Source organism: Rutidosis leptorrhynchoides, chromosome 5, assembly GCF_046630445.1.
Source record: "Rutidosis leptorrhynchoides isolate AG116_Rl617_1_P2 chromosome 5, CSIRO_AGI_Rlap_v1, whole genome shotgun sequence".
Classification (NCBI taxonomy): domain Eukaryota; kingdom Viridiplantae; phylum Streptophyta; class Magnoliopsida; order Asterales; family Asteraceae; genus Rutidosis; species Rutidosis leptorrhynchoides.
Genome location: NC_092337.1, coordinates 430,748,470 through 430,773,238, shown reverse-complemented (window position 1 = coordinate 430,773,238; position 24,769 = coordinate 430,748,470).

The window sequence follows — 24,769 nt, the reverse complement described above, 5'->3', positions numbered from 1 at the left end:
ATAAATAAATTGCGATAAAATAAAATGTAATACAGAGTTAACAGTTAGCTAGGAACAGTTAGCTAGGATCTTGTTAGCGTTGTTTCTTAACAAAATTTCATATTGTTAATTAGTCTGTTTCTAATCAATTTTTATTGTGTCCATTATTTCTTCATTATGCCACTTATTGGATTCTGATTGGTCAAAATCCAAATATGAAACTTGAATGAAAAAAATTATTCTGTGGTGAACGAATACGTATATCGATGGTTGTAAATAGGATAGTGAATGACTGCTGAATTAGATTTGAAAGAATGTGCAGTGTACTTATTAATGTGAAATTTAAATATCCCTCGGGTATTACCTACCCGTTAAAATATTTTCACCATTAACAGTTTGTACGAAAGAATTTTTAATTACAATCTTTCTGAAACAATATATATATACATATATATTTTCTTCAGACGTAATCATGGATTTAATGAGTTAATGTGATATTAAACTCATTAGATTTACGGCTAGAACTAGAGTACATAATCTCTAAAACATTAAAGATTACATAATCGCCATGAAGGACGAAGATAGTTTATGTAGAACGATTCGTAGAACGATGATTATGCTTGAGGTATAGATTGCGAGGTTGAGATGTGTGATGATGTTGTTGTTGTTGGTACTGGTTATGCTGCTGGTGCTGCTGATGGTGGTACTGTTGCGGTCGGCGCTACAAGTGTTGTTGGTGCTGAGGTTGGTGATGATGTTGGTGTAGTAAGTATAGCTTGTAGATCACGCACCATTCTTGTCAGGTTTTCTAACCTACCCTCTATCATTTCTATCCATCCACTCATCTGATTCGATAGATCTTGATTATCAATTCGAAGTTTCCTAACTTCTTCTAATATTCCCCTTCGATTGGTATTCGGAAGTAGAGGTTGAATATTTTCTGAGATTGCAGTAATGCGACCTTCGAGGTAGAAAACTTTAGCAAGAAGGGTGAATACAGTGTTGCGCATAGGTTCACCGGTGAGTACATCATTTTCTCCGATGTTAGAAGGTAAGTTTGTGTAACACCCTATTCCTGTTTCTGAATTTTTAGTTAATCGGGACGCCGTCCAAAAAGATGGGACGCCGTCCAGTTGTGAAAGCTTGGACGCCGTCCAGAATATGGGACGCCGTCCAGTTGGTCTGTCGGGCCAGCTGTGATATTTTAGATTTTAATAAGGGGCAAATTGGTATTTTCACTTATGGAACGAGTTAAGGCCACAAGATCCGTTCTAGGAGCCTCATTTGCTCCACTAACACCCACACAAACACTCTCATCTTGTTCTAGTGAGAGAGTAAGAGTTTTAGAGAGAGAGAGGTTGATTTGGAGAAGAAGGAGTCGGATTCTCGCAAAAGCTCGGGTTCTAAAGTTGTCCATCTCGCTCCTAGCTACGGTGTGGTGGTATTGGTAAGCTCAAACTCCGAATTTCATTTGTTAAATTTGATATTCAAGTTAGGGTTTTGAGTTAGTTTGTTGTGAAACCCTTTTAGGTGATGAAATGGGTTTATGGTGACTTGTTATTCTTGTCACTTGGCGGGTTTTGGGTCGGTTGATGATTTGGCCTTATTTAGGGTTTGATGGTGAGTTTAATCACTAGGTTTAGTGATTATGGAAGTGTTGGAACACTTTTGGGTGTGTTTGGTTGCCTAATTTTGAAATGGGTCAAATTAGGGTTTTGGTGTCAAAATGGGTATGACACGTGTTTAACACTTGTGTTCGGGCTTAATCGGTGTGTTAGGACCATTTTCACTCGTGTTAGTGGATATTGGTTAGTGTGGGCGCATTTCGTGCTTGGAAGTGCAAATGGGTCGAATTTGCACTAGGTGTCATTTGGGTTGGTTTGTAAGTCAACCCTAATTGTGTTGTTGTGTTTGTGATAATGGAATAGGTACTTTCCATTTGGCGCATTGCGGATTACTTGGAAGCATTCTTCAAGGCGACTAGGTGAGTGTTAATATCCTATATGCATATGTATGTGTAGGATGGGTGCGGGTCGAGTGAAGTGATTCTCGGCTATAGAGCTCACTTCACATATAGGTGGTTTTGATGGACTTTTGTACGAGTTCAATTGGCACGGTTGTGCGTTTTGGTTGACCACCATTGACGAGGTACACACTTTGTGTGTACGTTATCACACGTGGTTGTGATGTGGATGTTATAACCCCAATGGCGAAGGGTTAGTATTGTGTTGCGTTTTGGATAACCCGATGATGTGGGTTTTGATTTGGGAAGTGAATCTCGGGTAGTGCGGATTCATGATGACTCGGGTTGTTCGGTCATCTTATCGATGAGGTGATGAATTTCGGGTTGTTCGAATTCATTGAGGCTCGGGTAGTTCGGCCAACCTCGGTTGTTGAATTGGTGGAAAAGTGAATTTCGGGTTGTGCGAATTTACTAAGGCTCGGGTTGTTCGGCCAATGTTCATATGATTGAGGTTAAGGGGTTAACCTTGTAGTTTGGTAACCTTATCCGTTATATTGTTATATATATTAATGTATTGTTGTGTTGTAGCTAACCCTCCGGGTGTAGCTTCTTGGCGTTGTTCACATCGTCGTTGGTGAACTTATATTTGTTGATGTATCTATAGCTTGTTGCTTAGTGACTACGGTATGCTTAGCTTAGCTTGTCTTATACTTGGATGCTTCGGTATGCGGTATTTGATATTTGCGTGGCGTGTCCATTTTATACATATATATGTATGTGGTATATTATCACTCACTAAGCGTTAGCTTACCCTCTCATTGTTTACATTTTTATAGATTGCACGGATGCGGTGGCTCGGGTAAGCACGGGGACTAGTGGACTTGCGTAGTTGCTTTAGAAGACTTGCTTTTGGATTTTATTAGGATTGGGTAGCGTGTCCCCAATCCCATGCTCGGTCTATGTTTTGTATAAACTAATGGGTCGAAATAGTCACTTGTGGTAATTTGGGTCGATGTGGGCCCGGTGTCGTAACACACGGTTTTTATCGTGAAAAACTCTTAGTTTAAACTATTGTAATATATTGTGAAAGTGTTTTGATTTAAAAGTGTCGGGAAGCGGGTTTTTCACCCGTGTGTAAAACAAAAAACTGATCAGAATGTTTTAGTACATCTGGGCGCCGTCCCAGATGGCTGGACGCCGTCCCAGTCTTAAGAGCTGGACCACGTCCAAGTTTTTGGACGCCGTCCAGATCAAATGCTCTAGAAATTTTTTTTAAGGCACATTTTCGGAAGGTTAACGGGTTGGGTTGTTACAAGTGGTATCAGAGCATGGTGTAAGGGATTTAGGTGACTTGAGATAGGTGCCTAGACTTAGACTTTTGTGTGTGCTTATTTGTTGCGGGACTTGTAGGATTACGGGTCGGAATGGGAATTTGGTTAGTGCCTTAATTGATAGGTGGACTAACGTGTATATTAATACATGGATATTATTAATATACGATTGTGTTATGTTTGTGTTTATGTTGCGTTGCGAATATCATCGAGCAAGATGGTCGTTGTACTAACGAGTTGAGACGACGTGTGTGCATAATAAGGACTTGCAAACCTTATTACGGGTGCAAATCGTGTCTAGCAAGTGATATACAACGAGTGTTTAGCAAGATGGGGCGGTGTTGTGTGTGTGCTTTATATGTTCGTGATCTAATCGCTTTGCATTCCTTAGAATGGCGACGGGAAATGGTATCGAGACGAATGACGTGGAGTTTAACGCTAGATTTGTGGAGCAAATGAGTACGTTTCGAGAAGAAATGGATAGGAATTATTCCGAATTTCGGGGTAGTAGTGAAATGGAGCGTTGTCTTAAGAGCTTCATGAGGACTAAACCCCCGATGTATGACGGGAAGCCGGATCCTTTGGTAAGCACAACTTGGATTTCGGATGTCGAAGGGTGTTTTCGTACTATTGATTGCCCTCCCGAGAAAAAGACGAGACTCGCTACTAGTCTGTTGCGGGGCAGGGCAAGGGATTGGTTGGATGGTAAGATCGATCTTGTCGGTGGCGAAACATTTATGGCCTTATCGTGGAACGAGTTTAAGGAGGAATTCTTCGAGGAGTTCCGGACTTCGACCGATTTGTGGGAATTGCGTAATGAGTTGCGAAATTTGCGACAAGGATCTATGGATTTGAATACTCTCAAGACGACCTTTATGGCGAAGGCTCGTTTTTGCCCGGAGTATTTGGGGAATGATCGTTTGTTAATGGGGGATTTCTATCGGACCATGAATGATGACTTGAAAAGTAAAATTAGTCGGGGTCAAGCGAAATCGTTTGCGGAATTATTCAACTTGGCTAGAGGTTTCGAGTCGTATACGCGATCAAAGATGTGTGAACCTTCAAGTAAGAGAAGGGTTGATTCGTACGGCGCCCCAGGTAAGAAAAATAAGGGTGCAAGTACGAGTACGAGTAATGTGGGAAAAGGCACGGTGGATTCTCGTGCACTTAGATGTTTCAATTGTGGTATTAGGGGCCACAAGTTGTGGGAGTGCACAATGCCGAGAAGTGATGACGGGATGTGCTACTATTGTCATAAGGAGGGGCATCGCAAGTCGGATTGTCCCGAGTTGGCGGCGAATGCCGCAAGGAGATGTTGAGGTACGTTTCATTTTAATAAATATGTCATTTGAATATTTATTTATGTGGCTTTTAAGTTCGGATTTGTTATTGCATTGTGTTGTGCATGTTATTGTTAAGGGTGACGTTCCTAATGGAAGTACCCTATGGTAATGATTGATTTTTGGACGAAGGGCGTAAGACTTGGTGTAACCAAGCATTCCTTAGTATTTGGGAAATGTTTCTACCAAACCATGGAAATGGGTTTTGGTGTTCGGTTGATAAGCGCGTGTACGCTTTTGTGTTGAGATTGGTGAACCGTGAGGTTCGTCGGGTGGTTGGAACCCTTGAGATCGAGTGTTTTGAATCTCGATGTATGTTGGTAAAGGAGTCTACGTGACGCGATATTAGGTGCCTCTTTCATACCTACTAGCGTGGTGTTCGACTCCGATTGTGTTGTGGTTGCATTGTACTTAGAGTACCGAGATGAAACCCTTAAGTACTTGAGTGACTAGGTGAAGTTGACAAGCTATAGCAATTGGATGATTGCGAGAGTGTAGTTGTGTAATTTGTGGTACACTTTTCGTTTGAAGTGTTTAAGGATAGGTTAAAATCCTTCGTATGTTCAAGGTTGGAGTAAGGAATGGTGATGGGTCGTGTGAACCCAATTGTTGGTAAAGTCTACCTTTGGTAGCATTGTACGGTTGTACGAGTTGTGACATTGGAACGTAGTTCCAAGTGGGGGAGTTGCACTTCCGCCCGAGGAAGTTGTAGTGTGAGATTTCGGATGATGCTTTTGGTAGATCCGGAAATTTGGTCGGTTTGTGGTAGAGTACAATTTCGGATAAATTGTACTTACGGTTTGGATTTGAATTATCATCGATGTGGTAATGTGGTAAATCTCGTTGAGAGATAATGGACGTGTTTGACGAGCAAGGTGAAATCCCTCGGTTAAGGGATGTGCGTATCGGATTCTCTTCTAGAGAACTTTTATTTTGTGCCTATGTTTGATATAGGTGGTTCTTGATCGATTGTGTGGATGGTTAGTGGTATCCGTTAGGGTTCACTATAGTGTAGCAGAGCGCGATGTTACACTACTCGTTGTTCGAGGCCAAAAGGGGGTTGATTGGTGAAGCATGACCTTCGGGGTCCGCTGACTTCATCATGGTTATTGATTGGTGGAGCATGAATTTCGAGTCCGCTGACTTCATCATGGGAGTATGCGATTGGTGGAGCATGACCTTCGAGGTCCGCTGACTTCATCATGAGCGAGGTGTTATATCGGTGAAGCATGACTTTCGGAGTCCGCTGACTTCATCCGGTATTGAGATTGGTGAAGCATGACCTTTAGCGTCCGCTGACTTCATCAAGGGTGTAGTGTTATGTCGGTATGGTGTAACATTATCGGGAAATGCGAGTACCGGTGGGAAATGCGAGTACCATCCCTGAGTTGTGTTGTGGGACGTGAATATCGGGTTGTTCGTATTCACAATATTTCTGGTAGTACGATTGTCCCTGTTGGTTGGACTCATAGTTTGAGGTAGTGAATGTCGGGTAGTTCGGATTCACTAAGGCTCGGGTTGTACGGCCATCCTCGGTTATACTATGTGGCGGTGGTAGTGAATATCGGGTTGTGCGTATTCACGATGACTCGGGTTGTGCAGTCATTTCGTTGTGAGATATATGGATTGGGTAGGTAAATTTCGGGTTGTGCGAATTCACTAAGGTTCGGGTTGTTTCGACCAACCTCCATATGTGTTCAGGCTAGGGTTGTTTCGGCCATGTTGAGTTGTGATTTATCGGTTGTTTTATACACCGATGGTGGGGTCGTAAGGACCGTGTGTTGTGATCTATCGGTTGTTTTATACACCGATGGTGGGGTCGTAAGGACCGTGTGGTTTGATCTATTGGTTGTTTTATGCACCAATGGTGGGGTCGTAAGGACCATGTTGTGGGAACTATCGGTTGTTTTATACGCCGATGGTGGGATCGCGAGGGCCGTGTTGTGCGATTAGTGATGCGATAGCCGTGTTTCGCTCACATGTTGTTACGGGTGTGACGATCGTCGATTTTGTACACCTTGGGATCTAGCGTTGCCATGATCGTTTGGGCGCTATCGGTTTTAACCGTTTATTATGATGTTACGGTAGTTGCGTTTTGGTCGTATTGCGCGCTACAAGGGATGTTTAGTGATTGGTGTTATCCGTAAGGATTCGTTTGGTTCGGTCTCCATCGTTTCGTGTTGTTGACCTTAGGTTGACTTGGTTACTTTTAGCATTGTACTCGGTAAGGATACGCTAGGGGATTGATATCTCGGTTCGAGATTTGGTTGAGTTTTCCCGATGTTAGGGAATGAGCATGGCTTTAGTGCTCGGATTAGTGAATTTGATAAATCGCGGGCGACGATTTTAGTTGTTAGAGATGATTCATTGGGAAGAATTGCTTAGGAAAGTTGGATTGGGACTTATGTTGAGGACCCTTGAGTGTGGTCTGTGCGGTTAAGTGACAAAGATCACGAGGACGTGATCGAGTTTAAGTGGGGGAGAGTTGTAACACCCTATTCCTATTTCTGACTTTTTAGTTAATCGGGACGCCGTCCAAAAAGATGGGACGCCGTCCAGTTATGAAAGCTTGGACGCCGTCCAGAATATGGGACGCCGTCCAGTTCGTCTGTCGGGCCAGCTGTGATATTTTAGATTTTAATAAGGGGCAAATTGGTATTTTCACTTATGGAACGAGTTAAGGCTAAAGATCCGTTCTAGGAGCCTCATTTGCTCCACTAACACCCACACAAACACTCTCATCTTGTTCTAGTGAGAGAGTAAGAGTTTTAGAGAGAGAGAGAGAGAGGTTGATTTGGAGAAGAAGGAGTCGGATTCTCGCAAAAGCTCGGGTTCTAAAGTTGTCCATCTCGCTCCTAGCTACGTTGTGGTGGTATTGGTAAGCTCAAACTCCGAATTTCATTTGTTAAATTTGATATTCAAGTTAGGGTTTTGAGTTAGTTTGTTGTGAAACCCTTTTAGGTGATGAAATGGGTTTATGGTGACTTGTTATTCTTGTCACTTGGCGGGTTTTGGGTCGGTTGACGATTTGGCCTTGTTTAGGGTTTGATGGTGAGTTTAATCACTAGATTTAGTGATTATGGAAGTGTTGGAACACTTTTGGGTGTGTTTGGTTGCCTAATTTTAAAATGGGTCAAATTAGGGTTTTGGTGTCAAAATGGGTATGACACGTGTTTAACACTTGTGTTCGGGCTTAATCGGTGTGTTAGGACCATTTTCACTCGTGTTAGTGGATATTGGTTAGTGTGGGCGCGTTTCGTGCTTGGAAGTGCAAATGGGTCGAATTTGCACTAGGTGTCATTTGGGTTGGTTTGTAAGTCAACCCTAATTGTGTTGTTGTGTTTGTGATAATGGAATACGTACTTTCCATTTGGCGCGTTGCGGATTACTTGGAAGCATTCTTCAAGGCGACTAGGTGAGTGTTAATATCCTATATGCATATGTATGTGTAGGATGGGTGCGGGTCGAGTGAAGTGATTCTCGGCTATAGAGCTCACTTCACATATAGGTGGTTTTGATGGACTTTTGTACGAGTTCAATTGGCACGGTTGTGCATTTTGGTTGACCACCATTGGCGAGGTACACGCTTTGTGTGTACGTTATCACACGTGGTTGTGATGTGGATGTTATAACCCCAATGGCGAAGGGTTAGTATTGTGTTGCGTTTTGGATAACCCGATGATGTGGGTTTTGATTTGGGAAGTGAATCTCGGGTAATGCGGATTCATGATGACTCGGGTTGTTCGGTCATCTTATCGATGAGGTGATGAATTTCGGGTTGTTCGAATTCATTGAGGCTCGGGTAGTTCGGCCAACCTCGGTTGTTAAATTGGTGGAAAAGTGAATTTCGGGTTGTGCGAATTTACTAAGGCTCGGGTTGTTCGGCCAATGTTCGTATGATTGAGGTTAAGGGGTTAACCTTGTAGTTTGGTAACCTTATCCGTTATATTGTTATATATATTAATGTATTGTTGTGTTGTAGCTAACCCTCCGGGTGTAGCTTCTTGGCGTTGTTCACATCGTCGTTGGTGAACTTATATTTGTTGATGTATCTATAGCTTGTTGCTTAGTGACTACGGTATGCTTAGCTTAGCTTGCCTTATACTTGGATGCTTCGGTATGCGGTATTTGATATTTGCGTGGCGTGTCCATTTTATACATATATATGTATGTAGTATATTATCACTCACTAAGCGTTAGCTTACCCTCTCGTTGTTTACATTTTTATAGATTGCACGGATGCGGTGGCTTGGGTAAGCGCGGGGACTAGTGGACTTGCGTAATTGCTTTAGAAGACTTGCTTTTGGATTTGATTAGGATTGGGTAGCGTGTCCCCAATCCCATGCTCGGTCTATGTTTTGTATAAACTAATGGGTCGAAATAGTCACTTGTGGTAATTTGGGTTGATGTGGGCCCGGTGTCGTAAAACTCGATTTTTATCGTGAAAAACTCTTAGTTTAAACTATTGTAATATATTGTGAAAGTGTTTTTGGTTTAAAAGTGTAAAACGAAAAACAGATCAGAATGTTTTAGTACATCTGGACGCCGTCCCAGATGGCTGGACGCCGTCCCAGTCTTAAGAGCTGGACGCCGTCCAAGTTTTTGGACGCTGTCCAGATCAAATGCTCCAGAATTTTTTTTTTTAAGGCACATTTTCGGAAGGTTAACGGGTTGGGTTGTTACAGTTTGGTTCGCAGTAGGGCTCGCCTTCTTCATTTCTCCATCGAGTGAGTAAGTCTCGGACCCACCCCCATTTCCTCCAGAAAGAAAAATAGGTAAATGGTGGAGACACTTCGGGTTCATTGACTTCGTAGTCTACTTCAATACGCATCTCGAAATTGCTTCCGGGACTAATAGAATCCAAGCTAGGTGTAGGATCCATCTCTTATGATCAGTTAGAGGATTTTCGATATGAAATGATTTTCGGTTATCGGATAATATTCTAATTAGAATATCTAATATAGTACAGAAGATCCCGTAGATTACGGAGGAAATTAAGGAAACGTGTCATAAAGTCTACAGTAACAGATACGCTAAGATATGAATTTTTGTCTATACACTATTCATGCAATCATTGCAGTAAGGTGTGTCTAGACTAAAAATAATAAGCAGGTAATTTTCCTAAGGATGAATAGCAGATGATTTCCGACTAGAAATGATAAGCAAAACTTTTGACATGCAGACACGGTCGAAGTCCAGACTCACTAATGCATCCTAACAACTACTAGTTAGACACACTAATGCTAGACCTGGTTCGCTATGACCACCGCTCTGATACCAACTGAAGGGACTCATCCTAATCCATCTGGACGAAGTCCATATCGATTATAAACGATTCACAATAGTTGATTACATCGCGAGGTTCATGAACTCTATATGATACATTTTACAAACATTGCATTCGTTTTTAAAAGACAAACTTTCATTTACGTTGAAAGTTGACGACATGCATATCATTTCATAATATATCCAACTATAATTGACTTAATAATAATCTTGATGAACTCAACGACTCGAATGCAACGTCTTTCGAAATATGTCATGAATGACTCCAAGTAATATCTCTAATATGCGCAAATGCACAGCGAAAGATTTCTTTCGTACCTGAGAATAAACATGCTTTAAAGTGTCAACCAAAAGGTTGGTGAGTTCATTAGTTTATCATAATCGATCATTTTCATCATTTTAATAGACCACAAGATTTTCATTTTCAGTTCTTATAAATATACGTCCCATGCATAGAGACAAAAATATCATTCATATGGATTGAACACCTAGTAACCGACATTAACAAGATGCATATAAGAATATCTCCTATCATTCCGGGAAATCCTTCGGACATGATAAAAACGATTTCGAAGTACTAAAGCATCCGGGACTTTGGATGGGGTTCGTTAGGCCCAATAGATCTATCTTTAGGATTCGCGTCAATTAGTAGATCGGTTTACTAATTCTTAGGTTACCAAGCAAAAAGGGGCATATTCGGCTTCGATCATTTAACCATATAATGTAGTTTTGATTACTTGTGTCTATTTCGTAAAATATTTATAAAAAATTGCGCATGTATTCTCAGCCCAAAAATATAAAGGGTAAAAAGGCAAATGAAACTCACTCTACAATATTTTGTAGTAAAAATATTCATACAACGATACTGAACAATGCAGGGTTGGCCTCAGATTCACGAACCTATATCATTTATATATATTAATACATATAATAGTAATCGAACAAATTTATATATTATTAGTGATTTAACTGTTATTTTAAATATGTGTTTCATTAGTAACCTAATTATTTACATTTATTAATATTTATTATAAAAGTATTACTATAGTTATGTTATATGTAGTTTTTATGATTTTATATAATTAATAGTTATTTGATAAAATAATATTGATAATAATAATAAATAAAAAGTTGTTTTATTTTACAATAATGATAATAATAGTTATTATGATAACAACATTGATGCTAGTATTAGTAATAACAATAATAATATAAAAATAATAATATTGTTGTCAAAATAATAATGATGATAAAAATAATAATTTTTGGTAAAAATGATAATTTTTCTAATAGTGGTAAAAATAATACTTTTAATAAAAATGATATTTTTAGTAAAACTGATAATAATAATAATAATAATAATAATAATAATAATAATAATAATAGTAATTTTTAATAATGACAATACTAATAATGATAGTATTTATAATAATACACATGTTAATAATAATAGTAATCACTTTAATATTTATATATATGGTACTTAGGTTAACAATAATAATAATCCTAATAACTAATACTTCGTAAATGATACTAATAATAACCCTAATCATGTTAAAATAATAATACATACATTAGTAATGGTATTAATAATAATAATAATAATAATAATAATACTTGTAATAACAATAATTAATAATAATAATAATAATAATGATAATAATAATAATAATAATAACAACAACAACAATAATGATGATAATAATAATGATAATAATAATAAATAATAGTGAGAATAACTACCTCACAAATATTTCCCAAAAAGAATAAGACTGCCCATGCCCGGGCTCGAACCCCCGACCTCTCGAACCCTTAAGATACTGCCTAACCATCCATCCAATGCAATTTTTCTGACTTTAAACGCACCACATATTTATTTAACTTATTGTTTTTGTGTTCTATATTTTTCCTTCTCAAACAGCTCGACCAGAAATCAGTTTACAAATCATTAAATCAAGTTTAACATTTGAATTAGGACACGTATTTGAAACAGACGAGATTCATGATGATTGTTTTGGATTAACAGAGAAAAAGAAAATAAACTATATAAAAAAATTGGCTGTAACAGCCTTCGCGATGAACAACCAAACACAATCATTGATTTCGAGTTGTAGGACGTTTTAGAAAATAATTACAATATGAATTGTGTTCCAAATGATTATTAGAAACTTTAGGAATCCTTAATTTCAACTGAATCGACTTATAAATCTCCAATTTGATATTCTAAAAATCAGTTGACTTTTTATAAAATAAATTTGACCTTGAAATTAGAAATCGATACTAAAAATTGAACTCTGAAACTTTACAGGAAGTTTGAGAAGAAGAATCCTAATAAACCGCATTAATGGATTTTTGAATTTGATTCATTTTCTATTTTTTTGATTTGAACGTGACCATACAGAGGATATCGAGTTGTTTAAAAAAAAAGAAAACTTTAACAGATATACTAACTCTCAGACTGTTGTAAATTGATAATGAGTAAAAAAAAGGTCAATGGGTTTGTTAAGAATGCAGTGTAATCTCTTGTTTTATTGCTAATTGGAGTCGACAGGTTCTTCAATCATAAACAGGAGTTAAATAAAAAAAATAAAACCAAGTTGTAATGTCAATAGATTGGTACTATCTGATGCAATGTAAACGATTTTTAGGGATGCAAACAAAAATCAAAAGCAGTATGGATAAAGATGTGAACCTGCTTTTGATTCTTAAAATCATGAAATATAATAATTAAAATTATATTAATAATAATAATCTAAATAAAGTGAGTACTGGTTTCCTATAATATGAATCTGTATATGTTATCAGATATATATACTGAATTTATGTACGTATATGCAATTGATAATAATCTGTATATATCTTTTATTTTTATCTTTATTTCTATATTTATATATCTTGGCATCTGTATGTAATTCGATATATACAAACATATATCTGCTACTTATTTGTTTCTATATTTATATATATCCATATCTGATCTGTAAATATATCGTATATACATCCGTCTGCTTTTATATATATCGGTAATTACAATCTATGTGTATATTAATTTATATATATAACCGTATTTATACATCAGTTTATATATATATTTATTTAACTGTATTTATATATAATTTGTGTTTACATATATCAGTTTATATCTATCCCTTATATTAAATTTTGTAGTATTAATTAATAATATAAATCTATTAATAAACTTGTAACTGTTATTAATTTTTAATAAAAATACTAATAATAATAATAATAGAGATAATACTAATCTTAGTGATAAAATAATTAACAACATCAATTAATACGAATACAGATAATATATATATATATATATATATATATATATATATATATATATATATATATATATATATATATATATATATATATATATATATATATAATGATAATAATAATAATGATGATAATAATAATAAATCACTATAATGATATTAATGAAAATGATAATTATAATCTTATTTATGCTAATTGTAATAATACTATTTATATACAGATATTAATTTTTAATGTTTAATAAAGTAATAATAATAATATTAATATAACAACTATCTTTATTATTAAATTTAAATTGAAAATATCAATATTACTTAGTATTAATTATGTTATATACTATACATTAAATAATATAAATATTAAATGTTTAATACTTTTACATTTCATATATATATGATACTATACCTACAATCAATAATTATGTATTTTAATCATAGATATATATATATATATATATATATATATATATATATATATATATATATATATATATATATATATATATATATATATATATATATATATATATATATATATATATATATATATATATATATATATATAGTTCAACTACTGCATATTTAATCATCTATTAAATATCAAGTTTAAGTTTTCTTTCTAGGAATTACATAGTAGTTTATTAATTTATTTAATTCATAATATATAATTAATTACATGTATTATTGTTTTTATATATATACATTTCTATTTACGTTTAATGGTCTGTGAATCGTCGGTAATGGTAAAAAGGGTAACTGAATATATATGAACACAGTTAAAAGTTTTTTTTTTGAGGTTTCAACATTACAGACTTTGCTTATCTTATCGAAATCATATAAAGATTAAGTTTAAATTTGGTCGAAAATTCCCGGGTCATCACAGTACCTACCCGTTAAAGAAATTTCGTTCCAAAATTTGAGTGAGGTCGTCATGGCTAACAATAAAAATGTTTTCGTGACGAATATGAGTTGATAAATAGAGTTTTATCATTATTGAGTAATATAGATAAAACGATTTGATTATGTAAAGTGTACGAGTGAAGCTGTTACAAAGATTGAGATAGAGTCTTTAACTTTTTGACGTAGTCACGGAGGATTTCCGGAATTCCAGGAATTTAAAGAAAATCTTCGAAATTTAAGAGATTTGATTCTTCGGCGAAAAAAGAGACTAAGATCTCTATAATTAAATACGGTGATCTGCCTCAATTTTTCTATCAGATATTTCACTATAAATTAACTTCTTCCATTCCGTTACTTTTACCATTCCTATACCCAATTCCCAAATTCAAAAGTTTATGAAAATGCTAAATCCAGTTCTGATCCTTGTCCTTATCCTTACTATCACAACCATCATTCTCCTTTTCCAACTTCCACCAGATGAATCTGCTTATTTCTACTTTGCCCTTGGGGTTATAGTACTTTTAATCCTCCCGTGTCTTTATGTTACTATAAACATTGATATACACGGTTTGTAATTTATGTGTTGTTGTCGGGCTTTATATCTTCCCTTATACTTCGAAGTCCTTGCTTCTATTTTCTATAATCATTGTCATCCCCAGTTAATACTCCCCCCTATTTGCTGCGATTTATACTCCAATTTCTATTTCGAAGCTTTGTCCCTTCGTTTCTTCTTCTTGCGATTGGGCATCGCTTGTAATGGTCCAGAATTCGTAGATATAAGTTTCAGAATGAACATTGTTAATATTCTAAGAAAGAAACGGTAATAGCACAATTTGACTTGTCAAATTACCAGAATTCAAGGAAAGATGGGACTATCAAGAAAAAATATTTTCTTGATATGTTTATAGATTAGACAGAACGTAAGGTTCGTGTAACATGGCACATGATGATGGTACTGAGAATCATCACGTTTCATTAGAAACTCAGCATGACTTACTGTAATATAATCACATTAATCAAGTGTCATTATATTATACTAACTCGTGCATCAATTCCCAACACTACTTCAAAATCATTCATATTTTAAACTCGAAGTTTTTAGAATTTAGAAACTAGAATAGTTTCTTTTATGATGTAACACAGATAGCACGAAGAGATAACTAATTTCGGATAAGAAGAGTTATGAAAATATCCTCAGAAATATCGAAGATATTCATGATGATATTTTCAGAATTTCTAAGATCGAAGGTTGATGAAGAAAGATTTTCCACAAGATTTAATATGAGTATAGAGCAAGGTTTTCTCTAAAGATTTCATTGGATACAGAATTATCTGGATTCTTTGAATATAGGGTATGGTCCTTGTATTTGTCCTTGGTCTCCTTCATGGTTAGCTCAATCCGTTTTTCAGTCCCAACTTTTCTCAGCTTTTTCAACATAATATTCTTTATCATTAAACTTCCGACGATTAAGGTCGTTTACGGTTGTCTACAGTTTCTGCTGCTTCATTCAGCTTTTTCAACATTCAGAGTATTGGTTTGTAGACTGAGTGATGTTCAGAATTTCAGAATGAAAGACCATAATTCTAAAAGATAAATGTTATACATATAACTGTTGATGTAGATATGCTGTGCGTTTTCAAAGTACCGATTGTTGATTTCCGATAATTGGTATGGCAATTCTTGTTACCAGATGCGGATGAGTATATGATAGGGTTTCAATAAATAAATATAATGATTTATCGGAGAGATTTAAATCAATAAGCAACGAGGTTGCTGGTACGTCTACTGGTAATATGGTAGAATATGAAAGGTTCCCCGATAACAATAAAAGAGCACGCATATATATCAAGGTTATAATAAGGTAGTTTCGAACGAAAAATCGAAGTTATCTTGCTGGAGCTGTTACAAAATTCTCTACTTTGAAAAGAGATTATCAAGTTATTTTGGGTAATAATAACACTAAGGAATTAGCACAACTACGTGTTAAACGTTTATTCAGTTTCTGAGAGTTTTTCAGATGCATAACTATATGCATCAATCTTTTCTTCCTTAGATGAAGTGCGGTTGGTTTATCCTTTAGTTTGAGGTGTTTTCCAGAATCATGAAAGGTTTGAACGCAGATCGTAATCGTCAAGATACAAATGAAATTTAGGATGAAATCAAGTGACAAACTTGAAGAATTATTTTGTTTCATATGTTATAATCAGTATTTTAATTCATTTTAATTGTCCAATATTATTCGTCCACAGTCGATAGTCCACAGTTAACAGTTCAATAATTCATATACAGTTTAATATATAATATTCAAATTAATTAATACATATCGTGACCCGTGTACATGTCCCAGACTCGATCACAACTCAAAGTATATATTTTATTATAGAATCAACCTCAACCCTGTATAGAGAACTCGATCATTACTGCATATAGAGTGTCTATGGTTATTCTAAATAATATATATATATATATATATATATATATATATATATATGCGTCGATATGATATGTCAAAACCTTGTATACGTGTCCCGATATTTAATGTGCATAAAATAAATACAGAATATAAATGATGATAAATAAAATGCGTAAAGTAAATGACGCTAAATTAAATGACGGTAAATAAAATTGCGAGAATATAAATTGCGATAAATAAATTGCGATAATTAAATTGCGATAAATAAATTGCGATAAAATAAAATGTAATACAGAGTTAACAGTTAGGTAGGAATAGTTAGCTAGGATTTTGTTAGCGTGGTTTCTTAACAAAATTTCATATTGTTAATAAGTCTGTTTCTAATCAATTTTTATTGTGCCCATTATTTCTTCATTATGCCACTTGTTGGATTCTGATAGGTCAAAATCCAAATATGAAATTTGAATGAAAAAATTATTCTGTGGTGAACGAATACGTATATCGATGGTTGTAAATAGGATAGTGAATGACTGCTAAATTAGATTTGAAAGAATGTGCAGTGTACTTATTAATGTGAAATCTAAAAATTCCTCGGGTATTACCTACCCGTTAAAATATTTTCACCATTAACAGTTTGTACGAAAGAATTTTTAATTACAATCTTTATGAAACAATATATATATACATATATATTTTCTTCAGACGTAATCATGGATTTAATGAGTCAATGTGATATTAAACTCATTAGATTTACGGCTAGAACTAGAGTACATAATCTCTAAAACATTAGAGATTACATAATCACCATGAAGGAAGAAGATAGTTTATGTAGAACGATTCGTAGAACGATGATTATGCTTGAGGTATAGATTGCGAGGTTGAGACGTGTGATGATGTTGTTGTTGTTGGTACTGGTTATGCTGCTGGTGCTGCTGATGGTGGTACTGTTGCGGTCGGTGCTACAAGTGTTGTTGGTGCTGAGGTTGGTGATGATGTTGGTGTAGTAAGTATAGCTTGTAGATCACGCACCATTCTTGTCAGGATTTCTAACCTACCCTCTATCATTTCTATCCATCCACTCATCTGATTCGATAGATCTTGATTATCAATTCGAAGTTTCCTAACTTCTTCTAATATTCCCCTTCGATTGGTATTCGGAAGTAGAGGTTGAATATTTTCTGAGATTGCAGTAATGCGACCTTCGAGGTGGAAAACTTTAGCAAGAAGGGTGAATACAGTATTGCGCATAGGTTCACCGGTGAGTACATCATTTTCTTCGATGTTAGAAGGTAAGTTTGGTTCCCAGTAGGGCTCACATTCTTCATTTCTCCATCGAGTGAGTAAGTCTCGGACCCACCCCCATTTCCTCCAGAAAGAAAAATAGCTAAACGGTGGAGACACTTCGGGTTCATTGACTTCGGAGTCTACTTCAATACGCATCTCGAAATTGCTTCCGGGACTACTAGAATCCAAGCTAGGTGTAGGATCCATCTCTTATGATCAGTTAGAGGATTTTCGATATGAAATGATTTTCGGTTATCGGATAATATTCTAATTAGAATATCTAATATAGTACAGAAGATCCCGTAGATTACGGAGGAAATTAAGGAAACGTGTCATAAAGTCTACAGTAACAGATACGCTAAGATATGAATTTTTGTCTATACACTATTCATGCAATCATTGTAGTAAGATGTGTCTAGACTAAAAATAATAAGCAGGTAATTTTCCTAAGGATGAATAGCAGATGATTTCTGACTAGAAATGATAAGCAAAACTTTTGACATGCAGACACGGTCGAAGTTCAGACTCACTAATGCATCCTAACAACTACTAGTTAGACACACTAATGCTAGACCTGGTTCGCTACGACCACCGCTCTGATACCAACTGAAGGGACTCATCCTAATCCATCTGGACGAAGTCCATATCGATTATAAATGATTCACAATAGTTGATTACATCGCGAGGTTCATGACCTCTATATGATACATTTTACAAACATTGCATTCATTTTTAAAAGACAAACTTTCATTTACGTTGAAAGTTGACGACATGCATATCATTTCATAATATATCCAACTATAATTGACTTAATAATAATCTTGATGAACTAAACGACTCGAATGCAACGTCTATTGAAATATGTCATGAATGACTCCAAGTAATATCTCTAATATGAGCAAATGCACAGCGAAAGATTTCTTTCGTACCTGAGAATAAACATGCTTTAAAGTGTCAACCAAAAGGTTGGTGAGTTCATTAGTTTATCATAATCGATCATTTTCATCATTTTATTAGACCACAAGATTTTCATTTTCAGTTCTTATAAATATACGTCCCATGCATAGAGACAAAAATATCATTCATATGGATTGAACACCTGGTAACCGACATTAACAAGATGCATTTAAGAATATCCCCTATCATTTCGGGAAATCCTTCGGACATGATAAAAATGATTTCGAAGTACTAAAGCATCCGGTACTTTGGATGGGGTTCGTTAGGCCCAATAGATCTATTTTTAGGATTCGCGTCAATTAGTAGATCGGTTTACTAATTCTTAGGTTATCAAGCAAAAATGGGCATATTCAGCTTCGATCATTCAACCATATAATGTAGTTTCGATTACTTGTGTCTATTTCGTAAAACATTTATAAAAAAATTGCGCATGTATTCTCAGCCCAAAAATATAAAGGGTAAAAAAGCAAATGAAACTCACTCTACAATATTTTGTAGTAAAAATATTCATACGACGATACTGAACAATGCAGGGTTGGCCTCGGATTCACGAACCTATATCATTTATATATATTAATACATATAATAGTAATCGAACAAATTTATATATTATTAGTGATTTAACTGTTATTTTAATTATGTGTTTCATTAGTAACCTAATTATTTACATTTATTAATATTTATTATAAAAGTATTACTATAGTTATGTTATATGTAGTTTTTATGATTTTATATAATTAATAGTTATTTGATAAAATAATATTGATAATAATAATAAATAAAAAGTTGTTTTATTTTACAATAATGATAATAATAGTTATTATGATAACAACATTGATGCTAGTATTAGTAATAACAATAATAATATAAAAATAATAATATTGTTGTCAAAATAATAATGATGATAAAAATAATAATTTTTGGTAAAAATGATAATTTTTCTAATAGTGGTAAAAATAATACTTTTAATAAAAATGATATTTTTAGTAAAACTGATAATAATAATAATAATAATAATAGTAATTTTTAATAATGACAATACTAATAATTGTAATCGTAATACTAATAATGATAGTATTTATAATAATACACATGTTAATAATAATAGTATTAACTCTAATATTTATATATATGGTACTTAGGTTAACAATAATAATAATCCTAATAACTAATAAATGATATTAATAGTAACCCTAATCTTGTTAAAATAATAATACATACATTAGTAATGGTATTAATAATAATAATAATCATAATACTTGTAATAACAATAATTAATAATAATAATAATAATAATAATAATAATAATAATAATAATAATAATAATAATAATAACAACAACAACAACAACAACAATAATGATGATAATAATAATGATAATAATAATAAATAATAGTGAGAAAAACTACCTCACAAATATTTCCCAAAAAGAATAAGACTGCCCACGCCCGGGCTCGAACCCCCGACCTCTCGAACCCTTAAGATACTACCTAACCGTCCATCCAATGCAATTTTTCTGACTTTAAACGCACCACATATTTATTTAACTTATTGTTTTTGTGTTCTATATTTTTCCTTCTCAAACAGCTCGACCAGAGATCAGTTTACAAATCATTAAATCAAGTTTAATATTTGAATTAGGACACGTATTTGAAACAGACGAGATTCATGATGATTGTTTTGGATTAACAGAGAAAAAGAAAATAAACTATATAAAAAAAATTGGTTGTAACAGCCTTCGCGATGAACAAACAAACACAATCATTGATTTCGAGTTGTAGGACGTTTTGGAAAATAATTACAATATGAATTGTGTTCCAAATGATTATTAGAAACTTTAGGAATCCTTAATTTCAACTGAATCGACTTATAAATCTCCAATTTGATTTTCTAAAAATCAGTTAACTTTTTATAAAATAACTTTGACCTTGAAATTAGAAATCGATACTAAAAATTGAACTCTGAAACTTTACAGGAAGTTTGAGAAGAAGAATCCTAATAAAACCGCATTAATGGATTTTTGAATTTGATTCGTTTTCTATTTTTTTTTATTTGAACGTGACCATACAGAGGATATCGAGTTGTTTATAAAAAAAAGAAAACTCTAACAGATATACTAACTCTCAGACTGTTGTAAATTGATAATGAGTAAAAAAAAGGTCAATGGGTTTGTTAAGAATGCAGTGTAATCTCTTGTTTTATTGCTAATTGGAGTCGACAGGTTCTTCAATCATAAACAGGAGTTAAATAAAAAAAATAAAACCAAGTTGTACTGTCAATAGATTGGTACTATCTGATGCAATGTAAAAGATTTTTAGGGATGCAAACAAAAATCAAAAGCAGTATGGATAAAGATGTGAACCTGCTTTTGATTCTTAAAATCATGAAATATAATAATTGTAGCAACCCTGATTTTTCCGTTACTTTCGTTAACCTTTTATTAGTTTATTTAATGGCGATTATTTAACTTTTATGTGTTTACGTGTATTAAATGCGTACTTGACCTTTGGAGGATTTCAATAATTAATATGGGTTGATATTAATTCAAATAAATATTTCGGATAATGAAATACGATAAAAACGATACGATTTTGATAATAGCTTTTTGAGCAACGAAACGCTCGGGTTTATTTTAATAATTAATTTAATTAATTATTAACTTTTTAAAATATTTAATTTATTGGGTTTTTTTATAAATTAAGCGATTGGTTGCGTTTAACGATCGAATTAGCGTTCCGGGCCTTCGATACGACTAAACGACACTTAAAACGGACCACGAATACACGGGATTACAAAACGAGAGCCCGGGAACCCCATGAGGGCCCCATTCGGCCGACCCCTCCCCATACCCCCCCTTATGTTTTAATTTTTGCTTACTTGAGGGACTTAAGTGCTAATTATCAAATTTAGGGTTTAATATAAATGTCAAGTGTTAACCTAATTTAGTCATAATCCCCTAAACCAAAAATTAAGCAGTCGATCTCTCTCTCCCTCCTCTTGACCGTCGCCTAACATCACCATCACCATCACCTTCAATTTTTCAATTTTTGATAAAACCTTGAACACGAAAGTTGTAATTCCCGATCTCCTCTACGCGTTGGTGTATTTAATTTAGTGATCAAAGGTATAATTGCATAAACCCTAATTCTTAAAATCTGAATTTTATTAAAGTTTCATAGTTATGTTGTCAATTGCTCAAGTCTATACGCGTACGTGTTAATTGTAATCGTTGTTTTGATTGTTTGATGCGCTAGGGTTTAAAAATGAATTTGTATTTGTTTGATAAGAAAAATTAAGTTTTTCAAATATTAATTATTATGTTATAATCAGATTCCTTGCGAAAAACTATTGAGTTTAGGCTTTGGATTCGCTTGATTTCGTTTCCGTATGATTAAGTTAAGTCGATTTGAATTATCGTTGTGTTTTTGTTGCTTGATCAGAAATCTGGTATTGATAGAAAACGAATTGGAATGTGAGACTTATACCACTGGAAAGATAATTTAAAAACACTCAAGTTAGACTAGGATATCATGTCGTTTGCTTATGTATAGCCCGAGATATGCTGGAATTAGTGTAAATGTAGTTTTATACAGCACTTGCATGAAAATAACCTTGTATGATAAAATGTGGAAACTTCTGTGATTAAAGCTTTGCATATTTAAAAATTAGACAAAAATTACTTCACCTTTCATGTATATATCATAGGTTAATTGTATCTAGATCTTCGGATAATCGTATGCGAATGTAACTAACGAAATGGGAATCGAATCTGTAAATTGAACATGGTTTTGTACTTTGTGAATTTTTATATTGATTGAGAATGTATGCTTCTGGAAAATGAAACTTAATATGATATGTGACTTATTTTTAGTTTATGTCAATCTCTGAAACCTTATGCATTAGACACAATAGAGCCATACTTTATGTGAATTCTGAATTGAGCTGAAAAACTGAATGATCAACTTGCACGAATAAACTGTACCAATTGGCTAAACAAAAGTGGCTAGATTTATTATATGTGTTACTTTGATTTGTCCTTGAACTATGGCCACTGGTCTTGTATCAATTGCATGTTCCTAACTCCGGTTATAGCCGAAAAGAAATCAGTGCGTGATAAGAAACTGACTTGGCAAACCCCAAATGTATCCCTTCTGATTCCTGACTTTTAATTATCGTATGAGTCCCTGGCTGGACTTTTTGGAATCAATTTTGAGTCTAATTATGATCTGGAGTTTTTCATAATTACTTGAATTTTGTACTATTAGATAATATGCTAAGTGTACTACGTGTTCGTAAATTTTGTGCATGACGATAAACTGAAATTGTGAAAATGATCATTCATGACCTAAAACGTATTGTATGACTTAGGTTTGACATGTTGACCAATATTTGACATGAACCTACTGATGTTGGCTTTAGTTGACTACTTTGACCAAGTTTGTCTTTCGGTTTGACTTCGGTTGACTTTGTTTGACTTGCATGATATAGTTGACTTTTACTTTAAAACGCGTCGAGTCGAGCAATAAGACAACGTACACTATGAAACCACACTTATATAAGATACATATATTGACCAACCTACATACGTATACTTAGGTTACATTACTCGGGTCTAAACCGTACAAGTCATTTGTCTTTCATTCCGAGCTTATTCAAAGGTGAGTCTACAGTCCCGTTTTTTACATGTTTTCAGGGATGAGAATAGACGCTGTTACATTTACATTTTCAATTACTTTTATATTGACATTAGTACTACACATATGCATACTGAGTTTGTACACAAAACCTCTAGCTTGAATACTTTTAATACCATCGGTGTAAGCACAATTTAGATGGACGGATCCGTTAGGTTGACAACCTCACCCACTATAAAATCAGTGGTGCATTTATTTTGAACATTAGATACACTCGTACAGGTGTATAACATTTTAGGAGGTAAAGGCGGGTATAGTGGCATCTATACTCGGGTTAATGCTAGTATTCAGGTGCTCGGTGTATGCAGCGATAGAATCTCGTGGGCAGGGAAATTAAACTATTTTTCTGATAACTGTTTTTCAGATACTATACAACGATATTTAAACTATGGTTTATGAGTAAATGAGATAAAACTTGACAGGGTGTTGTCTACCAATGATTGAAATTTGACATGGTAGTGTCAACAAACTTTTGAAACGAGAAACGGTGTTGTCTAAAAACTTTAACATTAAACTTTGGTGGTTTTTCACTAGTAAACGTTTTCGAAATGTTATTTCTTAAACATACTGTATTGTTTACCTTAAACCTATAGATTCACTCAACATTATTGTTGACCCGTTTTGCGTGTTTTATTCTCAGGTATTAATTGCTTCCGCTGTAGAATATTGCTGTTACGTAGAAGTCAAGCCAAGCACTGGGACCAGAGTTAACATTCCGTTAAAGGGATTTGACGGGGTGTTACATTTGGTATCAGAGCCAGGTTATAGGGAACTAGGATACATTAGTGTGTCTAACCGTAGGGCGCATTAGTGAAGTCTAGTCTATAGCTGTATGTCTTGGACGACTTTTATACACCATACATGCACTATTTGCTTCACAATGCTACATGTAGGGCTACACATTACATCACATACATATATGCCTTATACCATACAACATGGACTTGGACTAAATATACTATATCACGAAACACATACGTACACACGAAGCCAGATTTAACTAAATTAAGTTGACTACGCTATCTTGAACTTACGGAGTGATGTCGAAATGGATATGTGAGATAGCGTAATGTAATGACCGGGATTACATTACAGTGACTCATATAGAAGTTCCGACATCGCAAAATAAGGAATTGGGAGCGAGTCAAGTAGGTTACTTGGATAAACACCGTTGTGAACACAAACTGTATAACCTTAAATATGAGTAGAGACTTGCACTGTGCAAACTAATTGTTATTATAACTTATAAGTAACTTGTAAGTATGACACCACTCCTCACTGCTCGACACTTCCTGCCACCACCAGTCACCACCCGTCACTACAAAGACACTACT